This window comes from Mandrillus leucophaeus, unplaced genomic scaffold (genome assembly GCF_000951045.1).
Source record: "Mandrillus leucophaeus isolate KB7577 unplaced genomic scaffold, Mleu.le_1.0 Scaffold121, whole genome shotgun sequence".
In the NCBI taxonomy this organism is placed as follows: domain Eukaryota; kingdom Metazoa; phylum Chordata; class Mammalia; order Primates; family Cercopithecidae; genus Mandrillus; species Mandrillus leucophaeus.
Genome location: NW_012100432.1, coordinates 879421 through 894853, shown reverse-complemented (window position 1 = coordinate 894853; position 15433 = coordinate 879421). Strand labels below are relative to the sequence as shown.

Genomic DNA, 15433 nt, shown 5'->3' with positions numbered 1-15433 from the left:
TGTTAAGATGTATGCCAGAGATTCTGACTCAGGGGGTGAGCAGTAGATCGAAAAACCTGCATTTATAAGAAGCACCCTGTATTAGTCCATTTTCATGATACTGATAAAGACATGCTTGAGACTGAGTAATTTATAAAGAAAAAGGTTTAATGGACTCACAGTTCCACGTGCCTGGAGAGGCCTCACAATCATGGCAGAAGGCAAGAGGCACTTTTTTTTTTTTTGAGATGGAGTCTCCCTCTGTTGCCCAGGCTGGAGTGCAGTGGTGTGATCTCGTCTCACTGCTAGCTCTGCCTCCTGGGTTGACGCCATTCTCCTGCCTCAGCCTCCCGAGTAGCTGGGACTACAGGGGCCTGCCACCACGCCCAGCTAATTTTTTTTTTTTTTTTGTATTTTTAGTAGAGTCGGGGTTTCACCGTGTTAGCCAGGATGGTCTCAATCTCTTGACCTTGTAATCCGCCTGCCTTGGCCTCCCAAAGTGCTGGGATTACAGGCGTGAGCCACTGTACCCGGCCAAGGCACATCTTATGTAGCAGCAGATAAGAAAGAATGAGGGCCAAGTGAAAGGGGTTTCCCCTTATAAAACCATCAGCTCTCATGAGACTTATTCACTACCATGAGAACAGTATGAGAGAAACTACCCCATGATTCAATTATCTCCCACCAGGTCCCTCCAACAACATGTGGGAATTATGGGAGTTACAAAAAAAGATGAGATTTGGGTGGGAACACAGCCAAACCATATCACACTCTAAGTAATTCCAATACAGGTGGTCCAAGGCCCATTCTAAAAAAGATGAGTCAAAAGGAAAGAGGTTAGAAAACAGTCCTCTCAGCAACTTTCAGCTCAGCTCACCAGGATCAAAGAGCATAGCATTCAGGGCCAATGCTTTAGGAGAGATGTATTTGCTTGGTGTATCTTTTGTATCTAAAGTGTTGGAGACCTGTGCAGTGATGGGAGGTTAATTGAGGCTTAGACATCCTTACCATTTCCTCTTTGGGAATTTGGCTCATATCCACTGAACTTCCTGTGTTTCATCCATAATCCTTTTATCTTAGAACACTTGTTTCTATGTCCAGAAATCCCCAGGTAAGTTCTGAATTGTCTTCTGAAATCCTAGATTTGGAAGGAAGACCTAGTGAGAAAATGCTACCAAAGAAACAAAACAAAGTGTGGTAGATTATTATTCAGCAAAAAATCACTTGCTTTCACTCCTCCCTGACCTCCATAGGAGTAGTGTACATCCCAGCTTCATGGGAACTGGGCTTGTCCTGGTGATAGGCTTTGGCTAATGGAAGGTAAGTAGAAGGGACAGTGTCTGGATTCCAAGCTTATGTTGTATGATCTTCATATGTTTCTATTCATCCCTCTGTGTATTGGTTTTCTGTGGTTGCTGTAACAAATTACTGTAAACTTGATGGTATAAAATAACTGAAATTCTTTCACTGTTCTGGAGGCCAGAAGTCCAAAATCAAGAGGTCAACAAAGCTGTTCGCCCTGCAGTGTGTTCCTTGGCTTGTATTTGCCTAATTCTAATCTCTGTCTTTATCTTTCCACAACCTCCTTGTACCATCTTCTCTTCTGTATCTTATAAGAACACTTACTTGGACATTGGATATAGGACCCATATAGATTGCAAATGATTATCTCATCTTAAGATCCTGGACCTAATTACAGTTACAAAGACAGTGTCTTAGTTAGCTTGGGCTGCTATAATGAAATACCATAGACTTGGTGACTTAAACAACAGATATTTACTTTTCACACTTCCGGGGGCTGAAAAGTTCAAGATCAAGGTGCCAGCAGATGCCATGTCTGGTGAAGACCCTCTTCCTGGTTTGCAGATGGCCACCTTCTTGCCATGGCCTCACATAGTGAAGACAGAGAGAGAGAGAGAAAGAGAGAGAGCTCATGTCTCTCTCTCTTCTTAAAAGGGCACCAATACCATCATTGAAACTCCACCCTCATCTAAACCTAATTACCTCCCAAAGGCCTTACCTCCAAATACTACCATATTGAGGGTTAGGGCTTAAACATATGAATTTGGGGGAAAATAAACATTCAACCTATAGAAGACTTTTTTCCTAAATAAGATCACATTTATAGGTTCAAAAGGTGTATTAGTCTATATTCACACTATTGATAAAGACATACCCAAGACTGGGTAATTTACAAAGAAAAGAGGGTTAATTGTCTCATGGTTCCACATATCTGGGAAGGCCTCACAATCATGATGGAAGGCAAGGAAGAGCAAGTCACATTTTACATGGTGGCAGCAAAGAGAGAGCTTGTGCAGGGGAACTCCTTTTTATAAAACCATCAGATTTCATGAGACTTATTCACTATCACAAGAATAGCACAGGAAAGACCCACCCCTGTGATTCAGTTACCTCCCACCAGGTCCCTCCTACCACACTTGGAAATTGTGGGAGCTAAAATTCAAGATGGGATTTGGGTGGGGACACAGCCAAACCATATCAAGGGGTTTGAGCACGGACATATCATTTTGTAGGGTGTGGGGACATCATTCAACTCACTATACTGGGAGTGTCTAATGTCTACAGTGAGAGGAACATGCTCCAGTTCTTCAGTCTGGGCCTCAGTAGATTTGAGCACAACCCACAGCCTGAAGCAGAGACACCTGCTCAACTGCCCAACTTGAACAGAGATAATTGCTGATTACTGTGTGCTTCTGAGACTTAGTGATAGCTTGCTGTACAGCAAAAGGTGACTAATACCCAAGGAATGAAGAGCATGCCCACTTAGTCCCCTCTTGGCAAAAGGGAATTTTGTCACAGACACAATAACAGTAAGAAGTTACTTTGTGTTATGGAAGTTATTAGGGGAGGCTGGTTTTGGTTTCTTTCACCAGATAATTTACCCCCAAATTGGCCTGAGAACATTCATTCTGCTTCAGGATTCACATATAGTGATGTAATTGCCAACTTGGAGAGAGTGGGGAAGGGAAGTGGAAATGATTTTAGCATTCCTGACTTGCATGCTCCTCAATAAAGCAATCCATGGTTGCAAATGATCATAAGACTCCTTTGGATAATTTGCATTTCTCTTTACAGACAGAACTTGGCTTTTTTTCTGAGGAAATACATTTTGATACAAAACACTTTAACCTGCATATATATACTAGCCTTGGTTCAGCCATAAGAAAGAAATTATTAGTCAGATTAGGGAAAGTAATGGATGAGCCTGTGAAAAATGGGTTTGGCACCAAGCAAACAGAAGGCAATATATGGGAATGGTTGAGGTATTCAGCAGTGGAATAAAATTACAGCCTCACTCACTCACAACCTGTGGTCCTTGCCCATGCACTGAATTAAATAAGACATTGAACTCATTTTCACAGCAACCTGTATAAATAGCTGCAGCAGATTCCATGAACTGAAAGAAGAAGCCAAATTTTGTTTAACTTTGTGTCCCCAATTCCTGGCATCAAGCCTGATGCTAACTATATGCTCAATAAGTGTTTGTTACATTGAACACATGGGAGCAAGAGTGATTCTCTTAAAATTAAGACAGACCATGTAATTCCTCCACTGAAACCTTTTAGTGGTTCACATCTCATCCAGACACAAACTCAAAGTCTTTTTGATGCCTGTCAGAACTTTGCATGGTATGATCCTGAGCTCCACTCTGACCTCATCTGTCCACTACTGTTCTACAACACACCAATTCTTCCCCAGTCACTTCATCGTCCTCTCCTTGTTTGTAAAACTCACCAAGCATTCTCTAGCTTCAGGAACTTTGCACTTCCTAACTTCTCTGCCTGGATTGCTCTCTCCCTACATATCTGCATGTCTTTTCGGTCTTTGCTCACACCATTTCCTTCTCCATTTGGCCTCCCATGACCATCATATATAAAATTGCAATTCCCAGCCTCACTCCCCAACACTTCCTGCTTCCAATCACTGCTTTATTTAGTCATTTATTCCTACTTCAATTTAACAATGAATATTGATATATTTATCTCTCTCTCTAGCTAGACTATAAACTCTTCCAAAGGAAGAGTGTGTATATATATATATATAAAAGCTATCTATCTATCCTAAAACAGTGCCTGGCACAGAGTAGTCACACAGTAAAGATTTGTTAAATGAGTGAAAAAATGGCTGTTTGTGCCATGCATTGAGTGATTCCATGAATTTTAAAAAAATGCATTTTGGTAATGAATGCTGTTGTTGCATCTTAGTACCAGAACTGTCTCTTTAAAATTTACCTGAAAGGGCCCTTGTTTCTGCTGCTCTGTCTTCTGACCACACTGAGGCTTCCTGAGGTTTCCTTACATGCCCTGTCTGGCATGCCATGCCTCCTGTTTCGAGGCCATAGCACTTAAAATCCACTCTCTTATAAATTTTAGGAGAAGAGCCAAGATGGCCAACTATATGCAGGCAGGAAGAACATCTCCCACAAAAAGACCAGATAGAGAAGACTGGCACACTCTGAGCAGACCTTCGGAAGGAAGGCAGTGAGAATAGACGGAGGGAGGATGCAAACCGTGAGTTGCAGGGGGAGTAAGGTAGGAACCCTACACAGGGCTGCTGAGCACCAGGACTTATTCTTGGCCGTCAGTGGCTCCTGGGGAAGGACTGAATTAAATGGGCAAAGAGTGGCCTACTCTCACCATGGACCTTCAGAATCCTAGCTGCAGGAGACTCTATGACCCCCATGAACATTTGAGCTGACAGGGACAGCTGCTTGGAGAGGTGGCAAGCACAGAACTCTAGCCTGTGTGGAGCCCAGAGGGTTTGGCATGGGAATGGCTACAGTGGAGCATGGCCAGGGATGTTCATACCCCAAGGCTTGCCATGCTCCTATAGGTGGCTTTGGCTTTTGTTGACTCTTGGACCTAGACAAGGCAGGGTGGTCTTGCCTGTGGGACAGGACCAGTCTGATCTGAGCAGCCCCCTGTTTGTAGGCATCTCCTGTGGTCCCTTCCTGGCTGTATCTGCTTGCAGCACAGCCTTGGATGCACTTTCTGGCAGCCACCACCATAGATTCTTTGCTGGTTGTCCCCGTCTAACTGTCAGAGAGTTTCAGTACATGGGTCCCAGATGATGTGCACTTGCCCGCAGCCTCCTCCCACTGCTTTGATAGCACGTGTGGACCTTACCACGCTCTTGCCACCAGTGCACATGTGAACTTTGCCGCTGCTGCTCTGCCCCTGCCAGTGCAGGTATACAGTACATGTGTGCATATGGATGCCACCACTCCGCATCTTCTGGTGTGTGCACACCCTCCCACACCACTGTAACCACCAGCATATGCACACAGACACCACCACATCAATGCTACTGGAGTGAGCACATGCATGTGGTCTCTACCACCTCACTACTGCCGGCATACATGCACATGAGCATGGACCCTGCTGCTACCACCCCAATGAAGTGCTTTTTCCAGCATCCCATCAGATCATTGTTGCCAGTGGAGTGGAAACACCTCAACCCCTACAACATAGCAGGTGCTTAACCTCAAGGGGCCAGAGAATAAAGCTGTAGGCTTGGTCCCAGCCCTCCAGGGTTAGAGCACGCAGCCTAGGAGTGCTGAGCTGAGTCTTGGCCCCCAGAAATAATCCAGGAACAAAGTCAGTCAGCTGGGTTGACTCCTCAAGGGCACTGAAGAATATAAAAGCAAAAAACGCCATCCAAAGGACAGCAACATCAAATATTAAAGGAACATTAACCCACACAGATGAGAAAGAACTAGCTCAAGAACTCTGGCAACTCAAAAAGCCAGAGTGTCTGACCTCCAAACAATCACACTAGCTCTTCAGCAATGGTTCTTAACCAGGCTGAAATGGCTGAAATGACAGACATAGAATTCAGTATCTGGATAGTAACAAAGATCATTGAGATTCAGGAGAACGTTGAAACCCAATCCAAGGAATCTAAGGAATCCAATAAAATGATACAAGAGCTCAACAAAACTGATTTGATAGAGCTAAATAACTCACTATAAGAATTTCACAATACAGTCAGACACTGGATCACCTAGATTCATAAAACAAGTTCTTACAAACCTATGAGGTGACTTAGATAACCACACAATAATAGTGGGAGACCTCAACATTGCAGTGACAGTATTAGACAGATCATGGAAGCAGAAAACTAATAAATATATTTGGGACTTAAACTCGACACGTGACCAAATGGGTGTAAAAGACATCTATACAATATATGTTCTTCTCTTCTGCATGTGGCATGCACTGTAAAATCAACCAGACATTCACCCATAAAACAATTCTCAACAAATTAAAAAATACCCTAAATCATAAGAAACACGTTCTTGGACCACAGCAAAATAAAAACAGAAATTAATACTAAGATGATCTCTCAAAACCATACAATTACATGGAAATTAAACAGTCTGCTCCTGAATGACTTTTGTGTAAACAATGAAATTGGGGGGAAATCAAGAAATTATTTGAAACTAATGAGAACAAAGCTATAATATACCAGAATCTCTGAGACACATGTAAACCAATCTCAAGAGGAAAGTTTATAGCATTAAATGCTCACATCGAAAATTAGAAAGATCTCAAATTAACTACCTAATAGCACACCTAGAAGAACTGGAAAAACAAGAGCAAACCAACCCCAAAGACAGCAGAAGAAAAGAAATAAGCAAAATCAAACCTGAACTGAATGAAATTGAGATGCCAAAAAATGACACCAATGACCAATGAAACCAAGAGTTTGTTTTTTGAAAGAAGAGGACTAATAGGCTGCTAGCTAGACTAATGAAGAAAAGAGAGAAGATCCAAATAAACAAAATTAGTAATGACAAAGGGGACATTACTACTGACCTCATAGAAATAAAAAAAACTACTAAGAAACTACTACAAACACCTCTATGCCGACAAACTAGAAAACCTACAAGAGATGGGCAAATTCCTGGAAACATACAACCTCCCAAGATTGAATCAGGAAGAAATTGAAAAGCCTGAAGAGATCAATAAAGAGTTCTGAAATTGAATCAGTAATAAAAAGCCTACCAACCAGGAAAAGCCCTGGACCAGAGAGATTCACCGCTGAATTATACCAGATGTATGAAGAAGAGCTGGTACAAATCCTATTAAAACTATTCCAACAAATTGAGAAAGAGGAACTCCACTCTAACTCATTCTATTCTATGAGGCCAGTATCATTCTGATACCAAAACCTGGCAGGGACATAACAAAAATAGAAAACTTCAGGTCAATATCCCTCATGAACATGGATCCAAAAATCCTCAACACAACACTAGCAAACCGAATCCAGCAGCACATCAAAAAGCTAATCAAACACAATCAAGTAGGTTTTATTACTGGGATGCAAGTTTGGCTCAGCATGTGTAAATCAATAAATGTGATTCATCACATAAACAGAACTAAAACCAAAATCATATGATCATCTCAATAGACACAAGAAGGGCTTTTTGATAAAATTCAACATCCCTTCTTGTTAAAAATCCTCAACAAATTAGGCATCGAAGGAAACTACTTCGAAATAATGAGTCTTCTATTATAAATCCACAGTCAAGAGCATACTGAATGGGCAAAAACTAGAAGCATTCTCCTTGAGAACTGTAACAAGACAAGGATGCCTGTTCTCACCACTCCTGTTCAACACAGTACTGGAAATCCCAGTCAGAGCAATCAAGCAAGAGAAAGAAATAAAAGGCATCAAAATAGGAAGAACGGAAGCCAAATTACATCTCTTCATGAACAATACGATTTTATACCTAGAAAACCACATAAGCAGAGACCCAAAGCAGAGGCTTTCAAAAGTCGGAATGGAAAAAAAAATAAAAAATATAATATATTGCTTTTATCTGTAGTCACCATAATTTAAAAAAAATCTCTAACTTACAAAAAAGAAAATTAACCTGAAAGGAATGCTAGTCTTCAGATAGGTGGAAGATTTGTAGGAGGTAATTCTTTAAGTTGTTTGTGATTATCTTTGACAGCTGGAATAATAAACCAAAATAGTGCTAATGTGCAATATAGAGGTAGCAATTGTGTCTTAGCTCTATATTACATACCAGTCTGCAACTCTGTTTTGGTCAATAGAAAAGAACCAGATGATCATTGTGATTTATTAAATGTGTATTCTTAATTAAGATGAAAGAACTTATGCATTAATATTATCTGCTGGCTGGAAAAAAAATCCAGTGAAAGATAAACCCTTCAGATTCTGATAAAATGCTTTGGGGCAGGGACTTATGAAAAGCTAGTTCTTTTCCAATGTAGAGAAGTCGGGAGAGATACCTTAAATTCTAAGCCCTGGAATAGATTGTGGCTGCATCTCTGGCTTTACAACCAGCCATTAGAGTAGGGCCCTAAGAACCAATGATACACCTTTGGCTTTACCTTGGATGGAAAATATAGGGAACCAAGTCAATGGTTCAGAAAGTGCCATTAATGTAGCATTATCCATAAGTCAAACCACTCCCCAGGGGAAGGAACTCCAGAGTGAGAGCCTTGTCTATCTTGAATGTGTTCTATCTTGGGGTCATGATAAGAGGGGAGAGAAAAGGCTGAGATATGTACACATCCATATGTCCCTTAAATAGGCTTTTATGAATATTTGGATTAGAGAATGTTTAAATCTGGTCAATCAAATGGGTGGCTAAAGAGAACTCAAATATACTGTAAACCAAATAATTCTGAGATAATTTAAATGAGGGTGCTATGGTTTAAATGTGTACCTCAAATTTCATGTGTTGAAAACATAATCCTGGCCGAGCATGGTGGCTCACACCTGTAATCCCAGCACTTTGGAAGGCCAAGGCAGGCAGATCACCTGAGGTCAGGAGTTCGACCAGCCTGCCCAACATGGCAAAACCCCATCTCTACTAAAAATACAAAAAATTAGCTGAGCATGGTGGTGGGCACCTGTAATCCCAGCTACTCAGGAGGAAGGAGAATCCCAGCTACTGAGGAATGAGAATCGCTTGAACCCGGGAGGCAGAGGTTGCAGTGAGCCGAGATCCGTGAAATTCTGCCTCAACAAAAAAAAAAAAAAAAAAAAAAAGAAAAAAGAAAACATAATCCCCACACTCATATGTTGATTGGTTGTGGAGTCTTTGAGAGGTAATTAGGACTAGACAAAGGCTTTAGGTTAGGGCCGTCATGATAGGACTGTTGACTTTATAAAAAGAGGTCACTTAAACTGACCTGCACTCACTTGCTTTCTCACCATGTGATGCCCTATGCCATGTTATGACGCAGCAAGAAGGCCCTCACAGATGCTAGTGCCATGCTTTTGGATTTCCCAGTCTCCAGAATCATGAGTCAAATAAATTTCTGTTCATTATAAATTACCCAGTCTCAAGTATTCTGTTATAGCAACAGAAAATGACTAAGACAGAAAATTGTTACTAAGAAGTATGGTTGTTGGTATAGCAGATACTTGAAAATGTAGAAGTAGCTTGAGAACTAGGTAATTGGTAGAGGCTGAAAGACTTTGGAAGAACAAGCTAGAAAAAGCCTGAATTTTCATAAACAGAATGTTCAGAGTGATTCTGGTGAGGACTCAGAAGGATAGACTAGGAAAAGTCTGAAACTTCTTAGAGATTACTTAATTTGTATGACCAGAATGTTGATAGAAATATGAACAGGAAAGGCCATTTTGATGAATTCTTAGATGGAAATGAAGATCAAGACATTGGAAACTGGACTAAAGGCCATCCTTGTTATTCTGTTGTAAAGAACTTAGCTGCACTGTGTCCATGCCCTAGGGCTTTATGGAAGGCAGAATTTAACAATGAGGAATAAGAATATTTGGTGGAAGAAATATCTAGGCAGGAAAACATTCAGGCTGCTGCATGGCTACTTTTAACTGCTTATAGTAAAAGAAGGAGATTAGTATTGACAGAGCAAAGTTAGAGGCTATTCATCAGGACAATGGAACATCAATACATGATATGGAATTCAGAGAAATGCTCTTTTCCTAGAAGCAGATGAGGCAATTTTGTATTATAAAACTGAATAATAGGTGTAAGAGTCAGGAGGCCTGGATTATAGTTCCCAATATACTACTCTGGGCACATCACTTAACTACACTGAACCTCAATTTCCTCATCTGTAAACAAAATCAATTGTATTTTCCCTGCCTACTTTGGAGGGTAATTCTTAAAATCATATAAGGACACATATGTCTGATCATTATATAAGCATAGCTTAAAAACAAGTTTTTAAAAAATAAAAAAAAAAAAACCTCAGAGCTTTTGTTTAAACAATCTTAATCCCATAAACCCCAGTATGGACTGACCAATCAGCCTAGCAGACAACTGGGATGGTGTGGGCAGAGGATATTTAAGTCTATCAGAAATCAGATTTCTTTTGAAACAAGTCATTGTCTTATTTCTGAAGTTGCCCATATGCTAGTAATACCACGAGATTAAAATTCACAAAAGTTCTCTTTTTTTTCTTTTTTTTTCAGGATTTAAATATTTCACAGTTGAATTTGAGGAAAAACAACTCCGTGTTCAATGTTTGTACTACTCCTTAAGGCTCCAAGTCAGCATTTAAGATACTGCCTCAAAAACCTTAATAGAAGATGAAACTATGCTAATTAGGACAACGGAAATTTACGTATCTATGTGGAAGGATTCTTTGTGTGTGTGTGTGTGCGTATTGGTGGGAATCTCTACTGGGTAGCTCCTCACTGTAGTGGGAGAAAAAATACATTAAAAATAATAAAGAGGCCGGGTTGCAGTGGCTCACGCCTGTAATCCCAGCACTTTGGAAGACTGAGGCAGTTGGATCATGAGGTCAGGAGATCAAGACCATCCTGGCCAACATGGTGAAACCCCATCTCTACTAAAAATACAAAAATTAGCTGGCACGGTGGCATGCACCTGTAGTCCCAGATACTCGAGAGACTGAGGCAAGAGAATCACTTGAACCTGGGAAGCAGAAGTTGCAGTGAGCCAAGATTGTGCCATTGCATTCCAGCCTGGCGACAGAGCAAGACTGCATCTCACACACATATACAAACAATAGCAGCAGTAATAATAATACTGATAACAATAATAATAATGGATGCTACTTTATGAAAATATATTTAAAAGACACTATTTTCTCCTCTGCTTGGGGAACAGAGTTAAAGCTCTTCTGAGGACTCTGAAAAATTTCTCAGAGGTCTGAAGTCAACAGACACTCTCCTAGAGCCTCAGTCTCACATGTAATTCTTCTTTTCCATGCACACATGCCTCTCTGAAATGCCCTTTGAGACCCATTTTCCCTTTTAAGCCTGCCTGCATGAGGCTGCATTTCATACAGAAATTGTCACCTCTCTTTATCACTCTGTTACTCTTCCCAAGAAAAACCTAATATTATTGGTTTTTCTAATATTATTGGTCAGATTCTGGAATACTTTACAGAAAATTTACTATTGTATGTGGTCACTGCGAATTAAGAGGTTATACATATGGTATTGAGGTATAGCATTGAAACTCTTGAAGTTCAATGTTAAAATAGACTTTGAATGAATAAAATAAAACAGATTCTAAATCTACAGTTCTTTCCCTAATATTCATCTCAAGTCTTCAAAACTAGATTCCATGTAATAGTCAGACAATGGCAAGGTGGATTTTCTTGTTTTTCTTTTCCTCCCAGATAGCTAAGTTTTATTTTCTCTGTCATTCGTATCTTCAGCCCAGAAACCCAGTTCCAGACCACTGTAAGCAAGGCTATAGGTATAGACAAAATAAACTTTTTTCTTGTCTAGGAATTTATATTGTTGTTTTTATTATAGGTTACCAAAGAGTTTATTCTTTGATCTTTTGACATATTAAAAGTTAAACTTTTTCAGTTCTCTACCTCCAGCCATTCTGTCTTAGGAATGGTGGGTATTTACAGCTTTTGGCTGAAATTAGTGAGAGCAAGTTTGTTACTTGTTATCACTTTGGAGTTTATGAAATTCTTTTGAAAGTCTTCCTCTCTGAGTCAGTCAGGACCTGGGACTTTGCTTGACTCTCATGACATGGGGTATACCACATGGGAAGATAAAATACCTTAAAGTTCTGCCATTATCATTGTCTCTTTCTAAAGGATACTGACTAGGAGGCAGAGGGTGGTGCATAGGATTCATTAGACGTAACAGTTGACTGTACCTCTCACTCCGCTCCTCTCTCTTCTTTATCTTGCTTCCAAAATAAACGTGCATACAATCACTGAGGGGTTTTGTTAAAATAGAGATTCTGACTCAGTAGGTTTGGAAGCCACAGATTCTGCATTTCTAACAAGTTCTCAGGTGATACAGATGTTGCTGGTCCATGGCCTACACCCAAAGACAGACCTATGGGAGGACACTTCAGCTCAGCTTGCCAGAGAGTGCCATCCTCCAGTAGTGTAGCAGTCACAAATCTACCCAATAGTCCATTGGTATTTTGATTCCTTCAGCTTCTATCCATTGTATGCACTACTTCCTCAAGCTCCTTTTGCAGAGGGATGATTGGGAAAGCAGGTAGGATCCCCGGTACAAAAACGATACCAGTTCCTTCAGGATATTACCACTCTTCCTATCAACAATTTGTTTATATTTCTAGATTTTAGAACTGCAGTAGCGAAGCTATCCTCCAGAGGATAAAGACTAGTGGCCAGAAAGATGATTACTGGTGGCCAGAAGGTGACTTTTATTACCTTTTCCTCCTTGATTTATGTTTAATTTAAATGTCTTTATCTATCCGGTCTCTATGGATGGCATCATCAGTTAGGCTGCCGATATTTTTCAAGACTTCTGTGAAGGGGCTAGTAAGAGCTTTTTTAAACTAATGATACCTGCAATAAAATAACATTCACCAACACAGCTTTAAACAAGTGGAAACTCAACAAAGCTGTAAAGGCATGTTAGCCTGTTTAACAAGGCAGGCGGGCAGGAAGGTAGAGAACTTTTCTAGTTGGATTGAGGATGCTTACAGCCTCTGTTGATGATCTGTTCCTAGGGATCAGCAATAATATTGAATTGTATTCCTTCATGGGATGATTCTTCTAAAAACACTACTAAACATTCGCGTTTCGTTAGGGACCACATGAGGTATTGTGGGAATAGCAAAGATAAACAAGACAAGCATTGGCTTTCCAGAGATCTAAACATAGGCCAGAACAGACACGTTAATGACTAGATTTTTAAAGGACTCACTGGATGCCATTAAGGTATACATCCAATAAATATTTTTTAAGCCACTACCACATTCCAGGCAAAGTGGTGAAAACAATAGACATAGTCCCTTCTTCCATTGGAGCTCATTAAATAGCCAATTACACAAATAAATATGTGATGACAAGTTTATATAACTGTCCTGAAATGTAGATGGGCTGTAAGGAAGAAAAAAGAGAAACCTGGCTGAGTATAGAATTAGAGAGCGCCTCTCTGAGGAAGGGACATTTCTCCTGAGACTCTGAAGGATAAGGAGGAGTTTGCTAAGTAAAGAGATGGGAAGACCAGTACAAAGGAAAGCACAGCATGTGCTAAGGCAGGAAAGAACTTGACACATTCCAGAACTAAAAGCAGACCAGTATGGCCAGATGGTAACGAGGGAGAGAGAGAGTGGAACAAGATGAGGCTGGACAAGCAGGCAAAGAAGCTCACGTTGAAGCACCCTGCAGGACCAGACTCAGCATTTTCTTCTAAATGCAGTGGGAAACCATGAACACAATTTGCATTTTGAGAAGTTGACTATGGCTGCAGACAGGAAAGAGGCAAAAATCTTAGCTGATGGACCAATTGGAGCCGTCAGTTGGGTCATGTTCATTATGTTCTGAGTTCAGGGACAAATTGCTGGCCAGTAAGGTGCCAGCTACCACCAATGCTGGTGCCATTGCCCCATGTGAAGTCTCTGTGCCCAGAACACCATGCTGGGGCCAGAGAAGACTCCCTTCGTCCAGGCATTATGCATCATCATTAAAATCTCCAGGGGCATCGTTGAAATCCTAAGGGATGTGCAGCTCATTGAGACTGGAGACAAAGTGGGAGCCAGTGAAGCCATACTGCTGAACATCTCTCGTTATTCCTTGGGTGGATCATCAAGCAAGTGTCTGACAATGGCAGCATCTACATCCCTGAAGTGCTTGACATCACAGGGGACACTCTGCATCCTCACTTCCAGGGTGTCTGCATGGTGCCTGTGTTTGCAGATTGGTTACCCAGCTGTTGCATCAGTACCCCGTTTTACCATCAATGGGTACAAAGACCTTGGCTGATCCATCTGCCTTGTGGCTGCTGCCCCTGTGACCTCCACTATCACTGCTGCTCCTACTGTGGCCACAGCCACAGACAAGTTTGAACCAAGGAGGAACTGAGAGTTGGACAAGGATATGGAGTTTGGTCTCATTGATCACCAAAAAGCAACAAACTTAGCCAGCTTTTTTTTTTTTCTCAAAACCAGTAAATAAAGACTTATCTTAAAAAAGTAAAAAGAAGTTTCAACACTGACTAAAGTGCCTGAGGTCAACATGGAGACAAATTTAGTCAGTATGTTTCTCTTATATTCTAAGGTGCCCTGAGGGGATGTACTTGAAGAAGAAATTTTGGAGCATGTACTTCAGAGAAGAAAGAGGATTTCAGAGATGACCTAAAAATATACAATAAGTTAATCTTAAAGTATCCTTTTGTGTAAGACAATACACTAAGTCTTGTGGGACTTGAGTTCCCATTCCCATTTCACTATGTGTACACGTGTATACATAGTACACATGTGTAAACTTGGGCCGAATGCTTATTTTTCTCATATATAAAGTAAAAACATTGATGCGGTCTCTAAAGCTCCTTTCAGCTATATGCTTATTTTGTGGAGATGAACATGGGATTTGAATCAGAGGAACTGGGTCTTCTGCTCACTCCTGTGACCTTGGCCGAGTTACTTGACCTTGCTGAAACCAGGTTCCTCATTTAAAAATAGGGAAATGATGCTATCTAGAATTGCAGACCCAACATTGAACACAACGCCTGGCACTTTGTAGGAAGTATTTTGTAATGAATGAATACTTTTCTACCTTGTGAAGATTAAATGAGATCTGATGTAAGTTTGGAAACTATATAGCTCTGTTTCAATACTCACTATGAACTCAAATTTACGTTATTAAAATCTTTACTGTGTTCTGGGCTGAGCATGGCTCTTTATTCAGTATTATTTGTTCAAATGAGGGTACGTCTTCAAATTTCTTGGCACATATTAAAACAGCAGAAAGTGAGGCTTCATAAAAATGAGAGGGTATACCATTTAATGAGCTATTAAACTTCCCACCAGAAAGCCAGAAACTCAGAAGGAGTCCAAAATAGCAACTGCTACATAACCAGCCAAATAATCAGCTACATTTATGAGCCAGCAATCCATTCTTAACATGCCTACAAGATAGACAGGAGAAATAAAATAAAATAAAAAAGCCGGCTTTCGCTCAGACTTCCCTGTAAGGTAACTTTATCGATCGTCTTT

General features: G+C 40.6%; 1 pseudogene; it reads left to right on the top strand.

The window, feature by feature from the left end:
• Positions 1-13716: 13716 nt before the first annotated feature.
• Positions 13717-14201, top strand: LOC105532965 (annotated as a pseudogene).
• The last annotated feature ends 1232 nt before the right edge of the window (positions 14202-15433 follow it).